The sequence below is a fragment of the Erpetoichthys calabaricus genome, chromosome 8 (assembly GCF_900747795.2).
Source record: "Erpetoichthys calabaricus chromosome 8, fErpCal1.3, whole genome shotgun sequence".
NCBI classification, from domain to species: Eukaryota; Metazoa; Chordata; class Cladistia; order Polypteriformes; family Polypteridae; genus Erpetoichthys; species Erpetoichthys calabaricus.
Genome location: NC_041401.2, coordinates 83,483,697 through 83,493,232, shown reverse-complemented (window position 1 = coordinate 83,493,232; position 9,536 = coordinate 83,483,697).

The window sequence follows — 9,536 nt, the reverse complement described above, 5'->3', positions numbered from 1 at the left end:
GCCTCCAAGAATTGACTGTTCATTTGCTGCCTGATGTATCCCAGCCTATATCAGGGGCTATTGTAACAAGACAATCAACGTTATTCAAATCACCTATCAGTAGTTTTGATGTTGTGGCTGATCGATGTATATAAATCTGTCAAAAGTTTTAGAACACAACCATTTTTCTATTTTTTATTGAAATGTAAGTAGTTCAAATCCAGTGAATTTCCTGAAATGGTGCAAAGGTAAAAGGTGAACTACCAGAGGTTAAAAAAGTAATGGAAAGTCATTAAGTCTTGAAGGTTGATGCAAACAATTCTTTAGGTTGCCACAACTTTTGTTGATTACTTACAAACCCCCAGTCATTATAAAATCAGTGTCTGAACAAACTAATTGATACATTCTCTGAAATATTACATTTAAAATATTGCAATGTATAATGATGAGAAAAAGACAACTATCAAAGGAAGACAGACCTTTATAACCTTTAAAAGTGTAGGTCTTTCCTCCAGAGAAATTGCAAAGAAAGCCTAGCAGCCAGTGAGTATATGCCACCAAAAGGAACATGAATACTAAATGAAACTCTGACAGGAACAGGTCTGGCAGACACAAAGCCACAACAGACTCAGAAGGCAAGTTTCTGAGAGTCAACTATTTGAATAATAGGTGCCTCACAGGACAGTGTTCTAAGTAAGCAAGGGTCACTTTCAGCTGTGAAGAGGAGACTTTGAGATGTAGGTTTAACAGGTCAATTGGAAGCAAGAAAACCACTGCTAAATTTGCAAAATAAAAAAATCAAGGCCTCGGTTACTCAGTTTGGCTGGATGATCAACTCTAGGAAAAGTTCCTTTGGTTCAAAACTTTCATAGTTATTTATGCCACTGGGTAATTCTGGGTCGTTATGGGTTATTGAGTATAGACTGATGAGAAAAATGGCAAATTTATCTATTTCAAATTAAATCTACAGCACAATAAAGTATGTAGAAAGTGAAGGGATCCGATTACTTTCTGAATCCACTGTGGAAGTATGAATATATATATATGTATTGATTTATATATTGTGAAAAGCATATCCCCGGACACAGACAGACAGACACCAGAATGTCCAAAACACACTTCTTTATTCTTCTTTACAGCACCACAATGCCTTCATCCACCAACTCTCTTTCTTTCTCTCTTTATCTTCTTCTTTCTCTTTTTACCTCCACTCCCCTCCTCACAAGCTCCATCTCCTTCCTCCCAACTTCTGGAGGGAGGCGGCCCCCTTTATAATAACCCGGATGGGCTCCAGGTGCTCCATCTGACTTCACTTCCTGGTGTGGCGGAAGTGTCAGGAGGGCACTCGGAAGCACTCTGGGTGTCCTTGGAATTTCGTCCAGCAGTACTTCCTGGTGTGGTGGAAGTGTCACTCTCCAAGGTTCCAGCCATGTCCGGGTGCCCCCTGGCAGTGACTCCGTCTTCGCAGAGAGTTGAGCTTTACAGCTCCATGACCCCCATGCATTCCAGGGAGGCAGCCCACCTGCGCTCCAGGGAAACTATTGTCCCATTTCCAGTCCCCTGCTTCTTCCAGCGTCCCAGCAGGGCAACGTCCCTGGGCGTCTATGACAATATATTGCAGTTTATTTAGCTTATGTATGTACAGCCCTTCTTATATTTATAGTCCTTGTTCTGTTTCATGTTGCACCATGGTCCTGGGAAAAACTATTTCTTATTGCTGTAGGAACCTATGTATAGATGATATGACAACAAACTCCTCTTGACTTGACTTAACTTGAACAGTATAGACTTCATCAAATAATGTACCAAATAAGGAGGAAAAAAAAGGTGAGGCACAAACTTCAAATCTCAAGCAAGCAATAGTACTAATGTAACAGGTAAACAGAGTCAAGCACTCAGGTGAAGACAAAATGAGAGAAAATTCTAAACCTTTGTCTTGCCTGAAGAAGGGGCCTGAGTTGCCTCGAAAGCTTGCATTTGTAATCTATTTATTAGCCAATAGATAGATAGATAGATAGATAGATAGATAAAAGGTGTCATTTCACCCTACTTTATCAAGTGTCCATAAGGGCCTTCTTCTAAGGCCTAGTCCAGAGCTCCCTCTGGTGGCTGTAGGTATTAGGGCACTCTAATACTCCCAACTACAGGTATTATTAAAAGGATCAGGCAACCTCCAGGTGCCCGACTCCTGCAATGTCCAAGGACCAAGAATAGTACGTAGTTCCATATGTTTTAAATTGCCCTGCTGAACTATTCAAAATTATACATTGTCACACACGTGTGCATGGGAGGCAGCTAAAGATCTTGAGTGACGGCAGTTCTGAGATATGCCGGGAGGTGGCAGAGTGCACTGACTCTTTTTCTTTCTTGCCTGCAGACCATTCCCGGGAGATTCCACCTGGCTCTTGGACCAAGCCAATGGAAGGAGTCCTTACTGGCTCCGGCTCCTCTGACGTCACATCCGGGCCCGAACCAATGGAGAACGAACACGTCCCTGATCCTTATGACCTCACTTCCTGTCTTCCCCTTTAAAACCCTGCCCTTTGTCCTAATTCCTCAGTCTTGTCTTGGACTCAATTGTATGCACACCAGTGCTGTTTATTTACATAAAACGACTTTTGCAGCCAGGATACCAGATTATACGGGTGGCTGCCCCAAACTTTTATTTGAGTATGTCTCGTCTTTATGACAACATACATTATTTACCATTAACCTTAACTTCTTCACAGAATCTAATGTAGTAGATTGTCATGCTTGAATAAAGGTCATCATAAACACTTTCAGTAGTTTGATGACTCAATCTTTCTTTTTTAATATAATTCCAGATCCACTGTGATACTAGAGACAGTTTATATAAAGATGGAGGATTTGTTTTGAATAGCTGTCTGTGCTTTCAGTTGACAATACAGTCATATGTTGTCAAACGTTTGCTTACCATTGCAATCTGCATTGTGTCATTGGCATGTAGTTACTTAGGCCTATTTTTTTAGACAAGAATATCTAAAACACTGCTATATTTCAGTAAGCAAGCTTCTTACTTTTCTGACATTCTGTCCATCTGCTTGTTAGACATTTGCCCTTACAACACACAAATAAACAAGCTGCACTTTTTCACATGTTCAGTATGTTTTGTTGGTGTGACAAATATATAAGGTTGTCTATATATAAGATATATAAGATATATATCTTATATATATTATCTATATATATAAAATTCACTAAGTCCATGACAAGCAAGACACATGCAGGACAGAGCCATGCCCGCCAACTCACGGAGCCCCACCCACCAACAATTCACTAAGCAGCCAACCATTGCACGCAAGACAGAGACCATGGGATACGCACGACAGAGCCTCGCCCGCCAAATCTAACCCTCCTCCCAAGTCCACCCTCACTCTCGAGGCACGCAGCACATTGTTTTCCTTTTATTTCTGATCCTGTTCAACAACTATGTGGCGACATCCACTTCTCAACTGTGACTTCGGAACAACTCAGTACGCGAGCTATATTAAGCGTCACCAACGAAGACTCGCTACACCTTAATGAACAGGTACTGAAACTTATCCCTATCGACGAAATAACACATCAACTTTCATTCCCCGAAGAATTTCTTAGCGGTCTTACTCCCACTGGCATGCCTCCGCATAAACTCAAAGTTAAAATTGGTTCAGTCGTCATGCTTCTCAGAAACCTCATGCCAGCAAGAAGTCTCTGTAAAGGCACTAGACTGACTGTTACCAGCATTCACCTCAATGTGAACAAGTGTAAAACAATCGCAGCTGCTACCTCACACACTGTCCATATTCCCCGGATTTCCCTGACTCATCAGATTCAAATTTGCCTTTTACTTTTACGCGCAGACAATTTCCTGTTAGATTGGCCTTTGCAATGACAATTAATAAGGCACAGGAACAAACTTTCAAAAAGATATGCCTGTATCTGCCAAAACCAGTTTTCAGTCACGGACAATTGTATGTTGCTCTCTCCAGAGTTCCATATTTTCATTCACTCACAGTCATATCCTCAGACCCACCCCATTTGGACAACTGTGTCTTTCAGGAAGTGTTCACCCATCTATAAATAATTATGCGGCGTATGCTAAGCCGCGGGTTGGCTAGTATATAATATATAAGATATAAGGTCTGCCTGCTACTATAAGAGATGCCCCTTCGGTCTCAGCTTTTAAATCCCGGCTGAAGACTCACTACTTCAGTTTAGCATATCCTGACTAGAGCTGTTGATTAACTGTACAGACTGCATCTCTGTTGTTAGTCATTGGCACTAAAATATAAGTAACATGATAGTTATAATTTGATACTAACCCTCACCTATTCTGTTTCTCTTCTCTGTACTCAAATGTGGCACTTGGTGTGGCCCACGTGCCAAGTTGTTTTGCCTGTCTAAGGTAAAGTTATCCCTGATGGAGGATTGCAGGAATCGTGGGAAAGAAGGTTCCTTTCATCGTATTAGCGCTATTTCAGCTGTGGAATGGCCAAATTGGGGAGGCAGCTTGATGAATGAGGTCTCCAGGATTCTAAACAAATCCAAATCATTTTATGTGATATCATCTACTGTTAAATTCTACTCCATACTTCTAAAATTTTTATTTTTATACTGTGTTGAGGATTTGTTCTATTTTGTGTATTGTATTGTATTGACCCCCTTCTTTTTGACACCCACTGCATGCCCAACCTACCTGGAAAGGGGTTTCTCTTTGAACTGCCTTTCCCAAGGTTTCTTCCATTTTTTCCCTACAAGGGTTTTTTGGGGAGTTTTTTCTTGTCTTCTTAGAGAGTCAATAGCTGGGGGGCTGTCAAGAGGCAGGGCCTGTTAAAGCCCATTGCTGCACTTCTTGTGTGATTTTGGGCTATACAAAAAATAAATTGTATTGTGTTGTACTTATTGCACAACTGTGATATTATAGAAACCTTCATAAAGCAACATAAAAGAAAAGATTCACTTAACTTTAATATTTACAATCCAATGCAATATTCCGGTCAAAATGTTTTCTTAGTAAAAGTGTCTTCTACACTTGTGTGATTGTGTATCAAATGTTTTTAAATAATTTATCTATTGTTTCATCGTATGACTTACAATAAAAAAATCACTGAAAATTCAGATGATCAGTTATAAACATTTGAAATACCCACCATAACACAGTCCTCTATGTTTTACCCTGATTTAGCCTTTAGATGGTACAGTCATATATTTTCAGACAATCATTGATTAGATTGAATCTTTTATTACTGGACAATGCGTCCTAATTAAATGTGTAAACATTTCTTTATCCTTGTTCCTCTCTACATCCGTTAGCTGTTGTAGCATTTATAGATTCAGTAACTGAATCCATGCATCTATCTATCCATTCTTCTATCATTATTAAAGTGGCTTGCTCCAATTCAGACTCGCACATCCCAGTAGGTCCTCCAGATGCTCCCATCCATCTGGCCAAGACATAATTGGTGATTCCACTCATTGTGACTCAGTGTGGATACATATCTAAGTAGACCTGATGTTAGATTAGAGCATTATCCTGGGCTGGTTCCTCTAGGTTAGGATTAAGTGGGGTTGGCAATGTTATGTTAAATCCCGCCATCACTAGAGTTAAGGCTGGAACTGGGTTTAGATTGTCACATGTTTCAATACAGAGCAAATTTAAACACATCAATTTACAGTCAGCAATTATTCCTAACATGCTCATCATTGGAATGTGGTAGGAAGCCAGGGTAACCAGGAACTAAACTCTACAGACACGGATACATGTACAGCTTTGACAGAGACTGAGCTAGGATTTGAACTTAGTGAACCATGCCACAACAGCACTAACCTCAGCACTACAATACTATCCCATGATATTATAACTTTCTTCTAAAGATATAAGGTCTAATTTACAGTAGTTTTGATTTATGGAAAAGTTTGTTTGCTTTACCATGAGTTTAGAGCAATGGGTTCCTTCTTTCTTTGTCATTGCTTTGACTAATTAATGCTCAAAAGCAAGATTCTTTAACTGCTCCATTTATGTTGGTTATGTTTGACAAAGTCATATCATATAATTAAACACTGAAAAAATTACAATACCTAGGAAGATTTCTTAGATGTACCTTGGTCAATGCATTTAAATGTCAGGTCATGCAGTTTGATTAAGTTTTCAATTAATTGTTTTCTGTATAGTGTGTCAGAAAACTTTTATTGTATTTTTGAAGTTTAATAAATCTATTGTATCCTTTGGAAGATTAAGCTGTTTTTCCAAAGCTAGAGTGGTATTTGTAACAAAATGAAAGACACAAATCATATCTACTATATATTAAAACACTAAGGTCTGTGTGTCCAGTCCCTCAGAGCAATCTGATTGTTCAGTTTGGCTTTGGTGTGATTGGTCAGAGTGGCTTTGGTGATGCGATTGAATGAGGAAGTCTGAGTATTAGACACATGAGGAGGAAGAGCATAATAGGAAACACTCAAAGATGCAACGTATAAAAATCAGACAGGCGGTGACAAAGGTGCCTCAGAAATAATGAAAGAGTCACACTTGAGAGAGGAAGTTCCAGTGAAGAAACATGTGAGTACAGTGAAAAGGCACTGAAGGTACATGTGGGGCAAGAGCTAACAAATATTTAAAAATTATTCTTTTACCTATCCTTACATTTAGGGTAACCAGATGCCTGATGTTTCCCTGGGCAGTACTACATTTCAGACCCAATTTTAGTGTCTTTGCTTATTTAGTGTCTTGGCTTATTTGGCTCACTGTAATGTTACTGTACATATGACTAATTTCTCATTGTAGTATGCATTTTGTACATTGTGGCACACATCCTCTTATTAGTTGTACTTCTGTGCACTATTCTTAATCGCCAGTCACATAAAATCTAATACAGATAGTGTGTCCGATAGAAAATCTTATGTGTTGTAACAAGTCTCAAACATGGTGAAAGGATGTGCAATTCATCCAAAATATGCCATAAAGCAGGCCAAGTGGTTGGTTGCACATAGTTGTCTAAGTGTCTCTAGACTTTCTTTCTGCCTGAGGACCCCAACTAGAGTTTCAGTTCTAGAAAGCGAATCGATGCATGGGAACGATCTCTTCTTTACTGTAATGAACTTTTTGTATTTTAATATTAGGTTTTTGTTTTTTGATATTTTTAGGGCTGCCTGAATGCCACCTCTTAGAGTAGGGTTTATGTTCAGTTACAGCCAGGGTTTGTGTGTATTTTCTGTTTCATTATTGCCTTGCTTTTTTTGATTTGTTTCATGTTTTTGTGTTATTAGAACTTTAGAAAATTATTTTTTGCACAAAAAAATAACAGTATCGATCCACTACACTAATTTCTTCCCTAATTTAAAACACTTCAGTCATGTCAAGTCATACCCTGTAGTCCTGAAATCAGCCTAGTTGCTTTTCTCTGAACGTTTACTAGTGCTACTATGTCTTTTTTGAAACCTGGAGACCAAAATTGCACACATTACTTGAGGTAGGTAGTGTGTTATATAGCTTACACTTAAACTCCCTTGACTGGTACTCCACACGTGGTGCCGCATAACCTTTCTGTTAGCCTTCTTAATGGCTTCTGAATACTGCCTGGAGTAGTACAGTGATGAATCCAGTATGACTCCTAGGTCCTCCTCATAAGGAGTACATTCAAGTTTCAGACCTTCCACTGTGAATTCAAATTTAACATTTTTACTTCCTACATTTAATACTTTACATTTACTTACATTCAATTTCATCTGCCACAAATCTAATGTTTGATAAGTTTATCCTGTCTAATATAAACAGTACATCTACCTTTGCAATTTCCAAATCACTCAGTTCCTCCTTAATTGTCCATTTTACTGCTGAGAGGTCAACCACTTCCTTAGATGTGAAAACGTATGGAAAATACAAGTTTAGAGCATTTGCCATTTTGCTGTCTGTACGTTTTAATTCCCCCTTACTATTTCTGATACACTTCACCTCCTCCTTGACTGTTCTTTTAGATAGATAGATAGATAGATAGATAGATAGATAGATAGATAGATAGATAGATAGATAGATAGATAGATAGATAGATAGATAGATAGATAGATAGATAGATAGATAGATAGATAGATAGAGAATTGTATGATATTGTGGTCACTTGACCCTACTGGTTCAAACACCCCTACTCCCTGAACTCTATCCTGGTTATTACAAAATTTCTAAATCTAGGCAGACTTTCCCCCATGTTGGTGCTTTAACATGCTGTGTTAAAAAACAGACACTGATTATGTTCTAAAAAACAGACACTGATTATGCCTAAAACCTTCTGCTCTTGTATGTCGCTATTTGCAATGTTAGTTTAGTTAATAGTCAGGTAATTAAAGGCCCCCGTGGCTATAATGTCCCTCTGAAAATGTGCTTTTTAATATGATTAAAAAGATATGCATTGAAATTACTGTCTTCATTGGGTGGTCTATGCACCTAAAAGCTCTTAAAATAAGGTCTTTATAACTAATGTTGAATATAGACTTTCTCACAAAGATGTGGCTCATCATCAAACGTGTTTAGCATAAATGACAACTCCTCATATTTTTCTTTTTGCCTATTCTTCCTAAAAATGTGTAACCATCTATGATATACTCATTTTCATCTTGGAGGTTTAACATGTTTCAAATATTAGAATTAGGTGCAGTTACATACAACTACAACTCCCTTGTTTTATTATTGATACTTCTATCATTAAGAGAAGCTATTTTTAATGTGTTACTTATTTTACTTTTGTACTTTTATTTTGGGCTAGATTTTAAGTTACTATGCACATTTGTTTTTACACTATTGTTCGTCCATTTATGTACAGTTCTAATTCTGACTTGTCCTAAATTCCCTGGCCCAGCATTCCCTACTTGTTAAACAATCCTCGACTAACCTACTCACAAGCCTCCCCAACACATTGGGGCCCCTCCAGTTCAAATGTAATGCATCACAGCAAAATAGGTCCCATTTATTCCAAAAGGAGTCCCAGTGCCCTATAACCCTACACCCTTCTATTATACACAAAGATCTGAGTCATGTGTTAAGCCTTCTAATCACAATTTTACTTGGACTGGCACGTGGCACAGGAAAAACTTTGAAAAAAGTGCCCTGTCATTTCCCCTTCTCACCTTGGCATCTAACTCTTTAAATATGAATTGCAGAACTGACAGCCTGACCTTATATACTGTATGTCATTTTTTCCAACATAGACAATGACAACTGGATCCACTCCTGCTGCTGCATTATTTTGCAAAAGATCTGTGTTATTTCATGAAACTGTTGCATTATTTTGCAATAATTACTGTATTAGTTCACAGAATTATTTCATTATTTTGCAAAGAATTTGCCTGTTACTACAAGTAACATTATGCATGTGCATGCTTTGGTCATCTAGTGACAGCAATTGAGGCTGTGTGGTTTCACCTACTGTTGACTAAAGGAGCATTCCAGTTTAATCAAATTCTTCAAGATTTCAGCAAAGGATGCCGTGTAGGGATGAATTTCACATTAACATTATAATGTTTTTCTTCTCACAGAGAACCACACAGAAATCTACATTTCTAAGTAG